This window comes from Rhinoraja longicauda, chromosome 32, assembly GCF_053455715.1.
Source record: "Rhinoraja longicauda isolate Sanriku21f chromosome 32, sRhiLon1.1, whole genome shotgun sequence".
Classification (NCBI taxonomy): Eukaryota; Metazoa; Chordata; class Chondrichthyes; order Rajiformes; family Arhynchobatidae; genus Rhinoraja; species Rhinoraja longicauda.
In genome coordinates this window covers 21582983-21596783 of record NC_135984.1, presented here as the reverse complement: position 1 = coordinate 21596783, position 13801 = coordinate 21582983, and the positions used below count along the sequence as shown (strand labels likewise).

The 13801-nt window shown below is 44.5% G+C and overlaps 1 protein-coding gene across 1 annotated transcript in view; it reads right to left on the bottom strand.

Moving 5' to 3' along the window:
- The window catches only part of robo3 (roundabout, axon guidance receptor, homolog 3 (Drosophila)), a 560989-nt gene that overhangs the window by 230699 nt on the left and 316489 nt on the right, over window positions 1-13801 (bottom strand).

Genomic DNA, 13801 nt, shown 5'->3' with positions numbered 1-13801 from the left:
AGGAATGGGTGACGTTTCGGGTCGAGACCCTTCTTCAGACTGAAGAAGGGTCTCGACCCGAAACGTCACCCATTCCTTCTTTCCCGAGATGCTGCCTGACCTGCTGAGTTACTCCAGCATTTTGTGAATGAGCCAAATGCAGGCAGATGGAACTTATGTGAATGGGACGAATTAGTTGGTGTGGGCAAGTTGGACTGAAGGGCCTGTTTCCACGCTGAATGACTCTTTGTACAGATTGAAATAGAAAGACCTTCACTGGTCTAGAGTAAACAAAAAATAACAATGTGCTTTGTTTTCCCTGAGGAAATATGTCTTTTCACATGCTTTACAACCAAACATTACTATCAATGTATTATCTTAATCATGTGTTAATCCTGCATTAGTTATTTGTGAGTGAGTGCTCACGTACAACCTGTGTCCACTCATTCTACCACATCAACCTCCCCCCGACCCCCCCCCCCCCCCCCCCCACCCCACCTCAAACTGATCCACCATCTTCTCACGGCATCCAGAGTTTCTGTATCCAGTCAGTATCAAAGATGATATTTGCCGACTCTGGGTTCTTCTCCCCAAAAAATTATTATTGAATTTTAAAAACTTGAGGATAGAAAGATGAAAGAATTCTGTAGTTTAAAGACTGCAGTGGAAAAGAATGAATTAGAAAACAAGCCAATATAATAAGTTAGAGTGTGAACACAGTATTCTGACATGGCCTCTAACTCGCATATCACTGTACCTTAACTGGTACACGTGACAATAAAAGACCTTTGAAACCGTTGAACTCATTCATTGAAATCTTAGATAAGATGGAATTAAAATCTTATCTGCTGGATAATTTTTCTCTCCGCCTCTTTCACATTTCTACACCATTCCTTGTTTCTCCTTGTTCCATCACTATCATGATGGCCATCGATCCTCCACTTTAAACTTTAGACTTCAGAGATACAGCGTGGAAACAGGCCCTTCAGATCACCGAGTCAATGCTGACCAGCGATCACCCCGTGCACTAGCGCCATCCTACCCACTAGGGACAATTTACAAATATTACCAAAGCCAATTAACCTACAAACCTGTACGTCTTTGGAGGGCATGAGGAAAACGGACCACCCAAACAACGCACACGGTCACAGGGAGAAAGTACAAACTCCGTACAGACAGCACTCTTACTCGGCATTGAACCCGGGTCTCTGGCGCTGTAAGGCAGCAACTCTACAGCTGCACCACCAAAATAAAACTTTTCCTCTTCTCCCAAGAGCAAAACAGCCTACCTCCTCCTTATGCATTCTGCAGATTAACATCATAACTCCTCACACTATTAACATCCTTGCTTGATATTCTGGATTTGCCAGCTTTCTCCGATTTGCAACAGCCTTGGAAATATCCTACACTCTGGAGTCAGAGAGAGATTTACAATACAGAAGCAGGCCCATTGTTGGCCCACTAAGCCCATTCCAATTGCCAAGTGCCTATTTGTTACTCTAATTCTACACTAACTTGTTTTATTCTCACAGCACAACCATCAACTCCTGCCCCACCCCCCCCACTATAATTCTACCACTCATCCAAAGACATGGGGAAATTCACAGTGATCAATTAACCTACCAAACCACACATTTCTGGCAAGAGAGGAAATCAAAGCACCCGGAGAAAACCCACAAGATCACAGGAACAACATGCAAATGTCACACAGACAGCACCCGAGGTCAGGTTTGAACCGGCGTTGTTGGAGCTAGGAGGTGGCATCTCAACTAACTGCAGAACTGTCCATCTCTACAACTGCTCCCATCTCTTCTCTTAAGTTCCTCAAAAATTGTTGCAGGAGTGAGAGAGCACAGCACTGTCTTCCTAGTACACTTCAGGGGGACTTAAAACTCTTTGACTAATATTTCAAAGAAAGGTAAGGGTGTTTCCCTCTGTTTTCTACCAAATGTATCCTTCATTCAACAGCTTAGCGAATCTGGCCATTTATTTCCATTTATGCAGTTTGTGGGAGCATAATGTTGATCGAGTGACTGCTGAATTTCCATCATTGCAACAATAACCGTTTCCAAAAACATTTAAGTGACGCAAACATATTGAGATGTCCTCCGGTCAGGAGAAAATGCTGTAGAATTACAAGCACTTTATTTGTTTAACCAAACTCGACAAATGTGCAGTTCAGGGTGAGATGACTCATTTTTTAGGATTGAGAACTGATTATCTTGGAACAATCTGACTACTCATGATCTCCTTGCCCACCATTCCTGAAGAAGGGTCTCGACCCCAAACGTCGTTTGTCCATCTCCCTCCACAGATCCTGGCTGACCCGCTGAGTTCCGCACACGGTGTGCCTTTGGCTACTGTTAAATAACAGTCGGCACGGTGGCGCAGTGGTAGAATTACTGACTTACAGCGCCAGAGACCTGGGTTTGATCCTGACTACAGTTGCTATTTGTACGGAGTTTGTACGTTCTCCCCGTGACCTGCATGGTTTTTCGACAAGAGCTTCGGATTCCACCCACACTCCAAAGATGTACAGGTTTGTACGTTAATTGGCTTGGTATGGATGTAAATTGTCCCTAGTGTGTGTAGAATAGTGATAATGTGCGGGGATCGCTGGTCAGTGCAGACTTGGTGGGCCGAAGGGCCTGTTTCCTCAGTGTAGTTCTAAACTAAACTAAACTAACCTAAACAGAGCTATATACTGAATACAATTGTAAAAGATAAGCCATCTATGAAAGCAAATTAAGAACCCAGATCCTGCAAAAATCAATTAAAACATATTCAATTCACTGTCAACTGAGTTATGAGAAGTCAACTCCCAGAACACTTCTTGCAGGGTATCTGCTACACTGATAATTGGAAAGAGATAACAGAGATACCGTGTTCTGTGTGCATTCCACTAATTCTGTTCCTGCTGTGGAACAAACGATTTTTCATGCGTCTACACTGTGAATTAACTCTGCTTTGTCTGTGGTGCAAAAACGACACTTTTCAGTCTGCATCTTCTCAGTGATCTCAAGCAACTCTTTCACATATCTGTAGAAACAAGGAACTGCAGATGCTGGTTTACCAAGGAAAGGCACAAAGTGCCGGAGTAACTCAGGTGGTCAGGCAGCATCTCTGGTGAAGATGGACAGGTGACGTTTCGGGGTTGGGACCCTTCTTCAGACTGATGTTTTGACTGATCAGTCAGAAGAAAGGTCCCGACCCGAAACGTCACTTATCCATGTTCTCCAGAGATACTGCCTGGCACGCTGAGTTACTCCAGTATTTTGTGTCTTTTAGACAATAGACAATAGGTGCCAATCGGCCCTCCGAGCCAGCACCACCATTCAATGTGATCATGGCTGATCATTCTCAATCAGTACCCCGTTCCTGCCTTCTCCCCATACCCCCTGACTCCGCTATCCTTAAGAGCTCTATCTAGCTCTCTCTTGAATGCATTCAGAGAATTGGCATCCACTGCCTTCTGAGGCAGTGAATTCCACAGATTTACAACTCTCTGACTGAATAAGTTTTTCCTCATCTCCGTTCTAAATGGCCTACCCCTTATTCTTAAACTGTGGCCCCTGGTTCTGGACTCCCCCAACATTGGGAACATGTTTCTTGCCTCTAACGTGTCCAACCCCTTAATAATCTTATATGTTTCGATAAGATCCCCTCTCGTCCTTCTAAATTCCAGTGTATACAAGCCTAGCCGCTCCAGTCTTTCAACATATGACAGTCCCGCCATTCTGGGAATTAACCTAGTAAACCGACGCTGCACGCCCTCAATAGAAAAGAATATCCTTCCTCAACTTTGGAAACCAAAACTGCACACAGTACTCCAGGTGCGGTCTCACTAGGGCCCTATACAACTGCATATTGTTCCAATATTCTTTTCTTGCCTTATGTGTTCCAATATTCTTTTCTTACTTTAACAGTTGGCTTATACCAACCTGAGTTACACTGTGAAAAGTTCATGAGGTAAAAGGTGTGTGTGGGGAGAAACCTTCATTTTAAAGAACAGTCAATGGAAGTATTGTAATTAGGACCAAGATGCTTCAGTAAATGTATTCTCCAGGTCCAAATAAATTGGCATCGCACTCCATAATCCGTGATGAATTGTCTCTCATTTTACTTTCACTCCTGAAATTAGTCTGGACACTTGGCAAGCCAGTGAACTATTCAAACCGATAGCTTCTGATGAAATGAAAGTGACAATGTCAAATTCTTCATCAATACACATGTCCAGTCTGTTCCGAGGTGTCTGACTTCTCTATTAACAACACATTTTGAACCAGTGAGTAATTCTGGTATGGACACAAAATGCTGGAATAACTCAGCATCTCTGGAGAGAAGAGACGGGTGACGTTTCGGGTCGAAATCCTAATTCTGGGATCTATACGTTAGCTATGTTTACAAGTAGCAAACTCAGTTAGCTAACTAAATCCAATAACTGGTTTAACTTCAAGTCAATTGGACACTTGGGTGAACGGAACCAGTCATCTCTGATGGATATACGAGGGACTGCTGGAATCTTGAGCAAAAAAAAAAGTGCCTTTGAAACTCAGCGGATCTGGCATCATCTGTTATATTAATACAGATGCTCCCTGACTTGCAATGCTCCGACTTACGATATTTTGACTTTACGATGGTGCAAACGCTGGGCAACGGCAGCGAGCCGCAGCGAGGCGCAGTGAGCCGCAGCGAGGCTCAGCTCGCTTCCAGCCACGTGATCAGGTGCATTAAATGCATTTCGACTTACGATGCATTTATCGGAACCCAACCCCATCGTAAGTTGAAGAGCACCTACATAAAATTATTAAAGGCATGGATAGGGTAGACAGTACCCTATCGGGATACATAGACAGGACATGCCAAACGTCCTAAGCGCCTTCTAAGGGAGTAGAGTTGTTGGTGTGCTTTCTTGGCTGTTGCTTCAATATGGGTGGTCCGGGAGAGCTTGCTGGTGATATTTACTCCTAGGAATGTGAAGCTTTCAACCATCTCTACTTCTCGTTTATTACATTGTTTACAGTGTACTATGTTTACATATTCTGTTGTGCTGCTGCAAGTAAGAACTTAATTGTTCCGTCTGGAACACATGACAATAAAACTCTCGTGACTCTTGACAGTAAGAACCTTTTCTTCCAGGGTGGAAGTGTCCAATACAAGAGGGCACAGCTATAAGGAGAGAGGGGGAACGTTTAATGGAGATATGCAGGGAACGTTTTTTTATACAGAGAGTCTGGAGCGCATTGCCAGGGGGTGAAGATTGAGAATGATATGATAATGGTGTTTAAGATGCTTTTGGATAGGCACGTGGAAGCGCAGGGAATAGATCAAGGGTTCCCAACCTGGGGTACATTTACCCCCAGGGGGTAAATTTGTTGATTCTGGATTTGTACATATTGACTGACTGTGTTTGGTTCTGGTATACTGGTCGGTATCTGTTCATCATTAGTTGTTCAAAAATAAGTGAGATAACATTGTTATGTATGAGCTATTATTATTGTTGTTTGAACTTAAAATAATAATGTTAAAAACACTATTTAAAAATTTTCCCCTTTGTCGGTTGCTTTATTATGGTAGAAGTGTATACTCAAATTACTGAACAAAACAGGGCGGGGGCAAATCTGCTTTCGAAAAGTTGCAAAGGGGTAACCCCTGTAATAGATGGGTGTGGACCATGTGCAGGCAGATACGATTAGTTTAATTCGGCATCATGTTCGGTACAAACACTGTGGGCCGTTTGGCCCCACCGTCCTGTGCTGTGCTTGGTAATAATGTGTACTGCCTTGTGTGTTGCTGAGTCATCTGTAGCAATGGACGGCACAGTGACACAGCAGTAGAGATGCTGTCTCACAGCGCCGGAGATCCGGGTTCGGTCCTGACTATGGGCGCTGTCTGTACGGAGTTTGTACGTTCTCCCCGTGACCTGCGTGGGTTTTCTCCGAGATCTCCGGTTTCCTCCCACACTCCAAAGACGTACAGGTCTGCAGGATAATTGGCTGGGTATAATTGTAAATTGTCCCTAGTGTGTGTGGGATAGTGTTAATGTGCGGGGATCGCTGGTCGGCGTGGACTCGGTGGGCCAATGGGCCTGTTTGGTCTAAACTAAAAAATTGGATCCCTGGTTTACTCTGCTCTTTGCTGAGAAAGAGATAGTCCGGCAAGGAGCCAACAATCACAATTTCATCTAAGATCCTCAATTAGCTTTGGGAATCAGAAGGGTTTCTCTGCATGAGCAGTCAGGGTGTGTGGGGTGAACTTGGTTTCAATGCACCACCAAATGGTTAAATGGCCCAACACAGTTCCCAGCAGGGATTGAGGCCACTTTATCTAAGATGATGCAGAAGAGGTACAGTGGTTCCTCATGGCATCACTGTGACATCGAGATACAGTGAACTACAGTAATCTCAGGCGAAGAGAGAATAATACGGAGTAAAACAAGAACAGCTACTCTTTGTGGACACAAGAAAGTGCAGATGCTGGTTTTTATTTAAAGGCACAAAGTGCTGGAGTAATTCAGCGGGCCAAGCAGCATCTCAGTAGAACATTGATGGCACCATTTGGAGCAGAGAACCTACTCTATGTTTTCTTTATTTCAATGACTAATAGTCTAGTGTGCAAAGTGTTAAAATGTCCATATCCATGAACACTAAATTAACAGTGACAAAAGGTACATAAGGCTAATGAGGAAAAGCCCCACTGTAGTTTATCAGATCATGTCTATTCGTCCAATATAACCTACGGATGTGGATTGGGCAAGTTGACAATTAAATTGATGTGATAGACTGGTGTGAATGTGCTGGTTGGAGCATTATCTTGCCCTCTATCTTGTGGGAAATCTGTGAGCCCGTGCCCGTGAGTAACTGCGATAAACAAATACAGGAAGTGATTAATCTAAGCTCACTTCTGCCTGACCTCGATCCATGCAGAACAAGCGCTGCCACTACGAACCTTTCACATTCCTCCAATTCGCTGCACTCCCATGTCCCACCCACATGGGCTGATTCTGTGTACAAAATCCCTGCATTGTACTGAGAATAACGTTGGTGCTGGTGTCAATGTCTGTGGGTTTTCTGTTGATTTGCTTCAATCCCATCCCAAAGCCCGCCACATAGCAATTGATGGCCAAACTCTGACTGACATCGATCCGCTATTACTTACACGCTCAGCTGCACACAGCATTCAAACAAGGGGTAACTACACATGCAAGGGTGGCAATGGAAATTCATAAACATGAGACCGACCTCTCCACAGATCTGGAATAAAATCGCCCATTTACAGCAAGTATCAATCTCGCTAAAGGATTGAGAGAGCTGTGGATGGAATAGTAAGGAGGAAGTCATGGGTTCCGAGTCAGGTATAAAGACGCAACGTCTTCACATACAAGGGGCCACAGTTTAAGAATAAGGGGTAGGCCATTTAGAACGGAGATGAGGAAGAACTTTTTCAGTCAGAGAGTGGTGAAGGTGTGGAATTCTCTGCCTCAGAAGGGAGTGGAGGCCAGTTCGTTGGATGCTTTCAAGAGAGAGCTGGATAGAGCTCTTAAGGATAGCGGAGTGAGGGGGTATGGGGAGAAGGCAGGAACGGGGTACTGATTGAGAGTGATCAGCCATGATCGCATTGAATGGCGGTGCTGGCTCGAAGGGCTGAATGGCCTACTCCTGCACCTATTGTCTATTGTCTATTGTCTATAAGATGCTGAAGTTGGATGTGACAAATAGGCCGAGTGCCCTCTTACAATCCTGTCAGAGAATGGTACCTGAAGGCTTTTATGAATTGACACAAAATGCTGGAGTAACTGAGCAGGTCACTGAAGAACACGAATAGGTAGCGTTTTGGATCAGAAAGCCCCAGTTCAAGGGATTTGGCACTCTTCAGTGCTGTTATTTTTATTACCATTGTTGTTTGCTTCTGCTAGTATGAGCATGTCCTTCTGATTTCATCACAATCAATCGGAAGAAGGATCCCGAACTAAAACGTCACCTATCCATGTTCTCCAGAGATGCTGCCTGACCAGCTGAGTTACTCCAGCACTTTGTGCCTTATCTTCTAAATCGGCTTCTGCAGTTCCTTGTTTCTGCATTGATGAATAGCTTCCACTCCCAGTATTTCAGTCTTTGAAGATGAATTATTGGTTTCTCTGGATTATCAGTGTAAGGCTTTGGGTTGTTTTTTCCCCACCATACTCACCCCACTGATAGACGCAAGATCCCACGATGGAGATTGGTACAGTGAGTCACAGCTGTGGAAGTATAATTGGCAATGGCGCAAAGGATGTGGGCAAAAGCAGAAGGGGCACAAGAAGTGTACATCCTTGACATATCAGTCTGTGGCCTCCTGTACTCTTATAAAGAGACCCAATGAAGGTTTGAGGAAAAGCACCTCATCTTTCATCTGGACACGTTGTAGCCTTCTGGACTCAATAATATATTCCATTATTCGTCCCACACCGGGGAAATTTACCGTGTTACAGCAGCAAAGTGGATAGCAAGAGAGCAAGAGATCATTCATTATAAATAAAAGATACATAAATTGTCATCAGTTTTCTGTGTGTTCTTAGCTGTTATTGTTGACTCGTCTGCTGGGAGCAGTGCTGGTTGTGCAGTCTCACAGCAGCGGGAAGGAAGGACCTATATCTCTCTTCACGCACTTGGGGTGAAGGAGTCTGTCACTGAAGGAGCCACTCAGTGCAATGACAGTGTCCTGCATGGGGTGGGAGTCGTTGTCCAGCAGCGATGTTACTTTTACTATCATCCTCCTCTCTCCCTCAACACTGAGTCGAGGGGGCAACCCAGGACAGAGCTGGCCTTCCTGACCAGCTTGTCGAGTCTCTTCCCCTCCGCCGCTGAGATGCTGCTGCTCCAGCAGACCACTCCATAGAAAATGGCTGATGCAACCACCGTGTTGTAGAAGGTCCTTAGGAGTGCCCCCTGCACGCCAAAGGACCTGAGTCTCCTTAGCAGATAAAGTCTGCTCTGGCCCTTTCTATATAGCGCATCGGTGTTTTCAGTCCAGTCCAGTTTATTGTTGAGGTGGACACCCAGGTACTTATAAGAATCCACCCTCTCGATGTCCATTCCCTGGATGTTCACCGGTGTCGGGGGGACCTGGCTGCGCCTGCGGAAATCTCTGCAACTTCAAGTAGCTGAAACTACATTTAAGCCACAGTTAACCTGAGGAGTACCTCCAGGAACCTAAGGATTACCTTCAGTAACCCGAGGAGCAAGAGACCAACCTGAGGAGTACAGCACCTTCAGCAACAGACTGGTTCCACCAAGATACAGTACAGAACGCCACAGGAGATCCCTTTTCCCTGTGGCTACCAAACTGTACAACTCCTCTCTCTTCTGTTGTGGTAGACTGACTCCCCCCTTCCACTCCCCAATCTTTGCACATCCCCAATCCTTTCCACTCATCATTTTAATTCCATGTATCTTGTGTTTTATGACTGTTGGCAGATCAATTCCCCTCCTGGTATAAATAAAGTTCTATCGTATCGTATCGCATCGTATTGTTTATTTCTCTGCCTGTATATGTCATCCATCTGTGATATTGGCTTATCTTGTTTGTTGTTTCTCCCTTTCATTTCTTGTTTTTCCTCTGGGAGTGGAGAGTAGAGGACATGCCCAGCCTGACCCACATGGTATGTTTTCCTCAACTGTGTTTTGCAAGTCCTGCAATATTTCTCTGTATTCTCACTCTCTAATTGATTCCATTGTTCTACACGTTGACTAGGATAACCTTGTTTACAGCTTACGCCCCAGGATGCTTATGAAAAATGCGTTAAACTGTAACCATTCCTCATCCAGATGCCCAAACGAAGATACTACTTAAGATAGACATGAAATGCTGGAGTAACTCAGCGGGTCAGGCAGCATCTCTGGAGAAAAGGAATAGGTGATGTTTTGGGTCAAGACCCTTCTTCAGACTGATACTTCAGACTTCAGAAGATACTACACAGTTAAAGTCCTAAACGCAGCCAACTGCGAGTTAAAATGTTTGAAAAACAGCAGTCTGATAGACACAAAATGTTGGAGTAACTCAGCGGGACAGGCAGCATCTCTGGATAGTCTAGAATTTAAATAGGCAAAGTACGTTGCTTAGAACCCAGGCTGCAAGTTTATTCACCAGAATGTCCTGCTCAGCTGTGCAATATCAACAAATTCCCTTTGGAAACAAAAATTTCATTCATTTTCCTTCCCTTCCCACTCAATACATTTCTCTCGCGGAGTATCCATCTCAATCTGCTCCAAATTTAATGGAACAATCTATTTCTAATACAACTCAAAGGATTATTAAATTCTTGACAGGAACCCGGAGGGCAAATATGATTAGCCCAATTCAACCTGTGATTTCAATAGAGCTGAAACACTACAAGTAGGAATCACAGGCTTGCTGCAATTTGACACATGGTCATTCATCATTTGTCCGCATGAAGTGGGAGTCTTTGAAGGCAACATGCTCTCCACAGTTCCATTATTGGTGTAAGATCTTCTGAACAATGACATGGCATTTCAATTTTCAAAAGAGAACATGAAAAGTAATGTTCAATATTATCTGTGATTTAATCACCAAGCGTTAAAAGCTCTCACATGATTTGAGTTGATAGATATCCATGTAGAATTATAAAGGAATGGTCTCAGACCCCTGGTTGTGTTTAGTTTAGATAGGCACAAAATGCTGGAGTATCTCAGCAGGACAAGCAACATCTCCGGAGAGAAGGAATGGGTGAAGTTTTAGGTCGAGACCCTTCTTTCAGTTTAGTTTAGTTGAGAGACACAGATCCTTTGGCCCACTGTACCTGCGCCGGCCAATGATCGCCTGTACACTAGTTCCACCCTACACACAAGGGACAACTTACAGAAGCCAATTAACCTACAAACCTGCACGTCTTTGGAGTGTGGGAGGAAGCCAGAGCACCCAGAGAAAACCCACGTGGTCACAGGGAGAACGTATAAACTCCGTAGTCAGGATCAAACCCGGGTCTCTGGCGCTGTAGGGCAGCAACTCTACCCATGTTGATGCAGATGATCTTGGCTACGACTGCACCTATCTCACTGATACTCGCCTTACTTCCCACTGATACTGATACTTTCTCTGTTCTGGAAACAAGGGAAAATAATCCCTTGTTATTTTTAATGATATTCTCATGAGCAGAGATATGCAGGAACTCAGGAGCAGATTTGGCTGTTTTATCTTCGATGTAAAAACACCCCACGGCAATCCATTCCTGAAGAACCGATGCCTGTGATATATACAAGAACACGTCCAGCTGCTGCACTGTTCTACCCAAGCCTGGGGTAGGACGAGATACTGTAATAGTCTGAAAATCGGCTTTTTGACAATTTGGAACTCCCAACAGCCCTGTATCTGACTGTCCAGGTAGTGTTTGCACATTTCCTTCCCACTCACCAGGGCCCTGTTTCCCCATGCACCTGGTTCACCTGAAAATGTATGTTCATATTGTGTTCCATGTTAAAAGGGTGAAGTAAAATTGGGTTGAGGTAATAGACAATCGACAATAGACAATAGGTGCAGGAGGAGGCCATTCGGCCCTTTGAGCCAGCACCGCCATTCAATGTGATCATGGCTGATCATTCTCAATCGGTACCCCGTTCCTGCCTTCTCCCCATACCCACTGACTCCGCTATCCTTAAGAGCTCTATCTAGCTCTCTCTTGAATGAATTCAGAGAATTGGCCTCCACTGCCTTCTGAGGCAGAGAATTCCACAGATTCACAACTCTCTGACTGAAAAGGTTTTTCCTCATCTCAGTTCTAAATGGCCTACCCCTTATTCTTAAACTGTGGCCCCTGGTTCTGGACTCCCCCAACATTGGGAACATGTTTCCTGCCTCTAACGTGTCCAACCCCTTAATAATCTTATACGTTTCGATAAGATCTCCTCTCATCCTTCTAAATTCCAGTGTATACAATACAAATAACAATCCAGAAGATTTGGTATTCCGGGACCATCATAGTTCTGAGTGTGCAGGTTATTGGAGGTATACTATATTTAAGTATTTGAGGTGCAACCTTTTTTTTGCAGATTGTGACAGAAAACACCTTAGTATTCTTTTTAATGTTACATTGCATGCAAACTATGCATAGAGGAGGACATGTACCTTTTATCTCACGTTGACAATGTCATAAAGTAACCAGGTAACAGGTTGCTTTGCTGCTCAAACCTGTCAGTAATCAGGCTCAGCACTGAGGTGGAAAAACAAAATAATTTAATGGAATGATCAAATATTGTTGAAATATTTCAGTCCCCACTTTGATCTGGAAGGAGAGCCATGCTTCCCTGGCCCTGGCAGGTACTAATTGCATTGATGGTAATCAATAGCAAATCCATTCTTTCATAGCAGGCATTCTTCCTTGTCAGTCAGGACGTTGCAATTACTTTCCACAATGTCTCACAATGCCAACTGCTATCGAGGCAGATGTTCTCTTTAACATCTATCCCTCACAATCAATGTCAGGCCTCTCCATGCCTGAATTCACTCTGATTTCCCCCAGGTGAAGGAAAGCAATGAATGCTCAGTCGCGGCCATCTCCAGAGCTCGACCATTGACGTGGTCCGAATGTGATTCCCAGCAAACTCCCTCTGACAAACCCTGTCCGTTCCGATGCTCCAGGTGCAAGGAGTTAGAAGCCAACACTGGGCACAGAAATGTTACGATTGAAGTTTTAAATTGATGTGGTCATTGATTAAACATTGGTTAGTTGTCTTGTATGACGTGAACTAGAGGACTACAATGAAGGATGAATCCATGAGTGACATCCATGAGTACAGATTGAATTAGATGGCAAGAAAATTCTCCCATGGGCCAAGAAATTCATTAGTGTGATGCTGCGATAATATTGAGCTAAAATGGGTGCCATTGTTTCCATCATAGTGAATGGCACATTCTTCCACATTCCTCACCAGATGTATGTCACCTGCCATTGTGGCAAAGTCTGAAACACAGTTTATCAAAGACCATGCCTGAATAGGCACTGAACGTTTTGCAGGTGCAAATAGGAAGCCTAGTGCCACTAAACGGGCTTGTCCCCCCCCCCCACATCAAAAATCTTCTAACCCACCACTCTATCTCCAGGTCCCTCAGGTCAGCCGACTTGGGGCTACTGACTATCCCGCGGTCTAGGCTTAAGCTCAGGGGTGACCGCGCTTTTGCGGTTGCAGCTCCTAGACTGTGGAACAGCATCCCTCTCCCCATCAGAACTGCCCCCTCCATCGACTCCTTTAAGGCTCAAAACCTATTTCTACTCCCTAGCGTTTGAGGCCCTCTGAGGGCGCGCTGTGAACTGTTTATGTATGTGCTGTTATGTTTGTGTGCCATTGTACGTTCGTTCTTAGTACCTGAACTGATGTACAGCACTTTGGTCAACGTGGGTTGTTTTTAAATGAGCTATACAAATAAAATTGACTTGACTTGACTTTAGGATTCATTAACTGATGCGGGGTTTGGCCTATCAGTGGTCTTGTATGGATAAGTGAGCTGCAATTAGTACTTGCCAGGCCAGGGAAGCATTGCTGTCCTTTCAGATCAAAGTGGGGACTGAAATATGTCGACAATAGACAATAGACAATAGGTGCAGGAGGAGGCCATTCGGCCCTTCAAGCCAGCACCGCCATTCAATGTGATCATGGCTGATCATTCTCAATCAGTACCCCGTTTCTGCCTTCTCCCCATACCCCCTGACTCCACTATCCTTAAGAGCTCTATCTAGCTCTCTCTTGAATGCATTCAGAGAATTGGCCTCCACTGCCTTCTGAGGCAGAGAATTCCACAGATTCACAACTCTCTGACTGAAAAAGTTTTT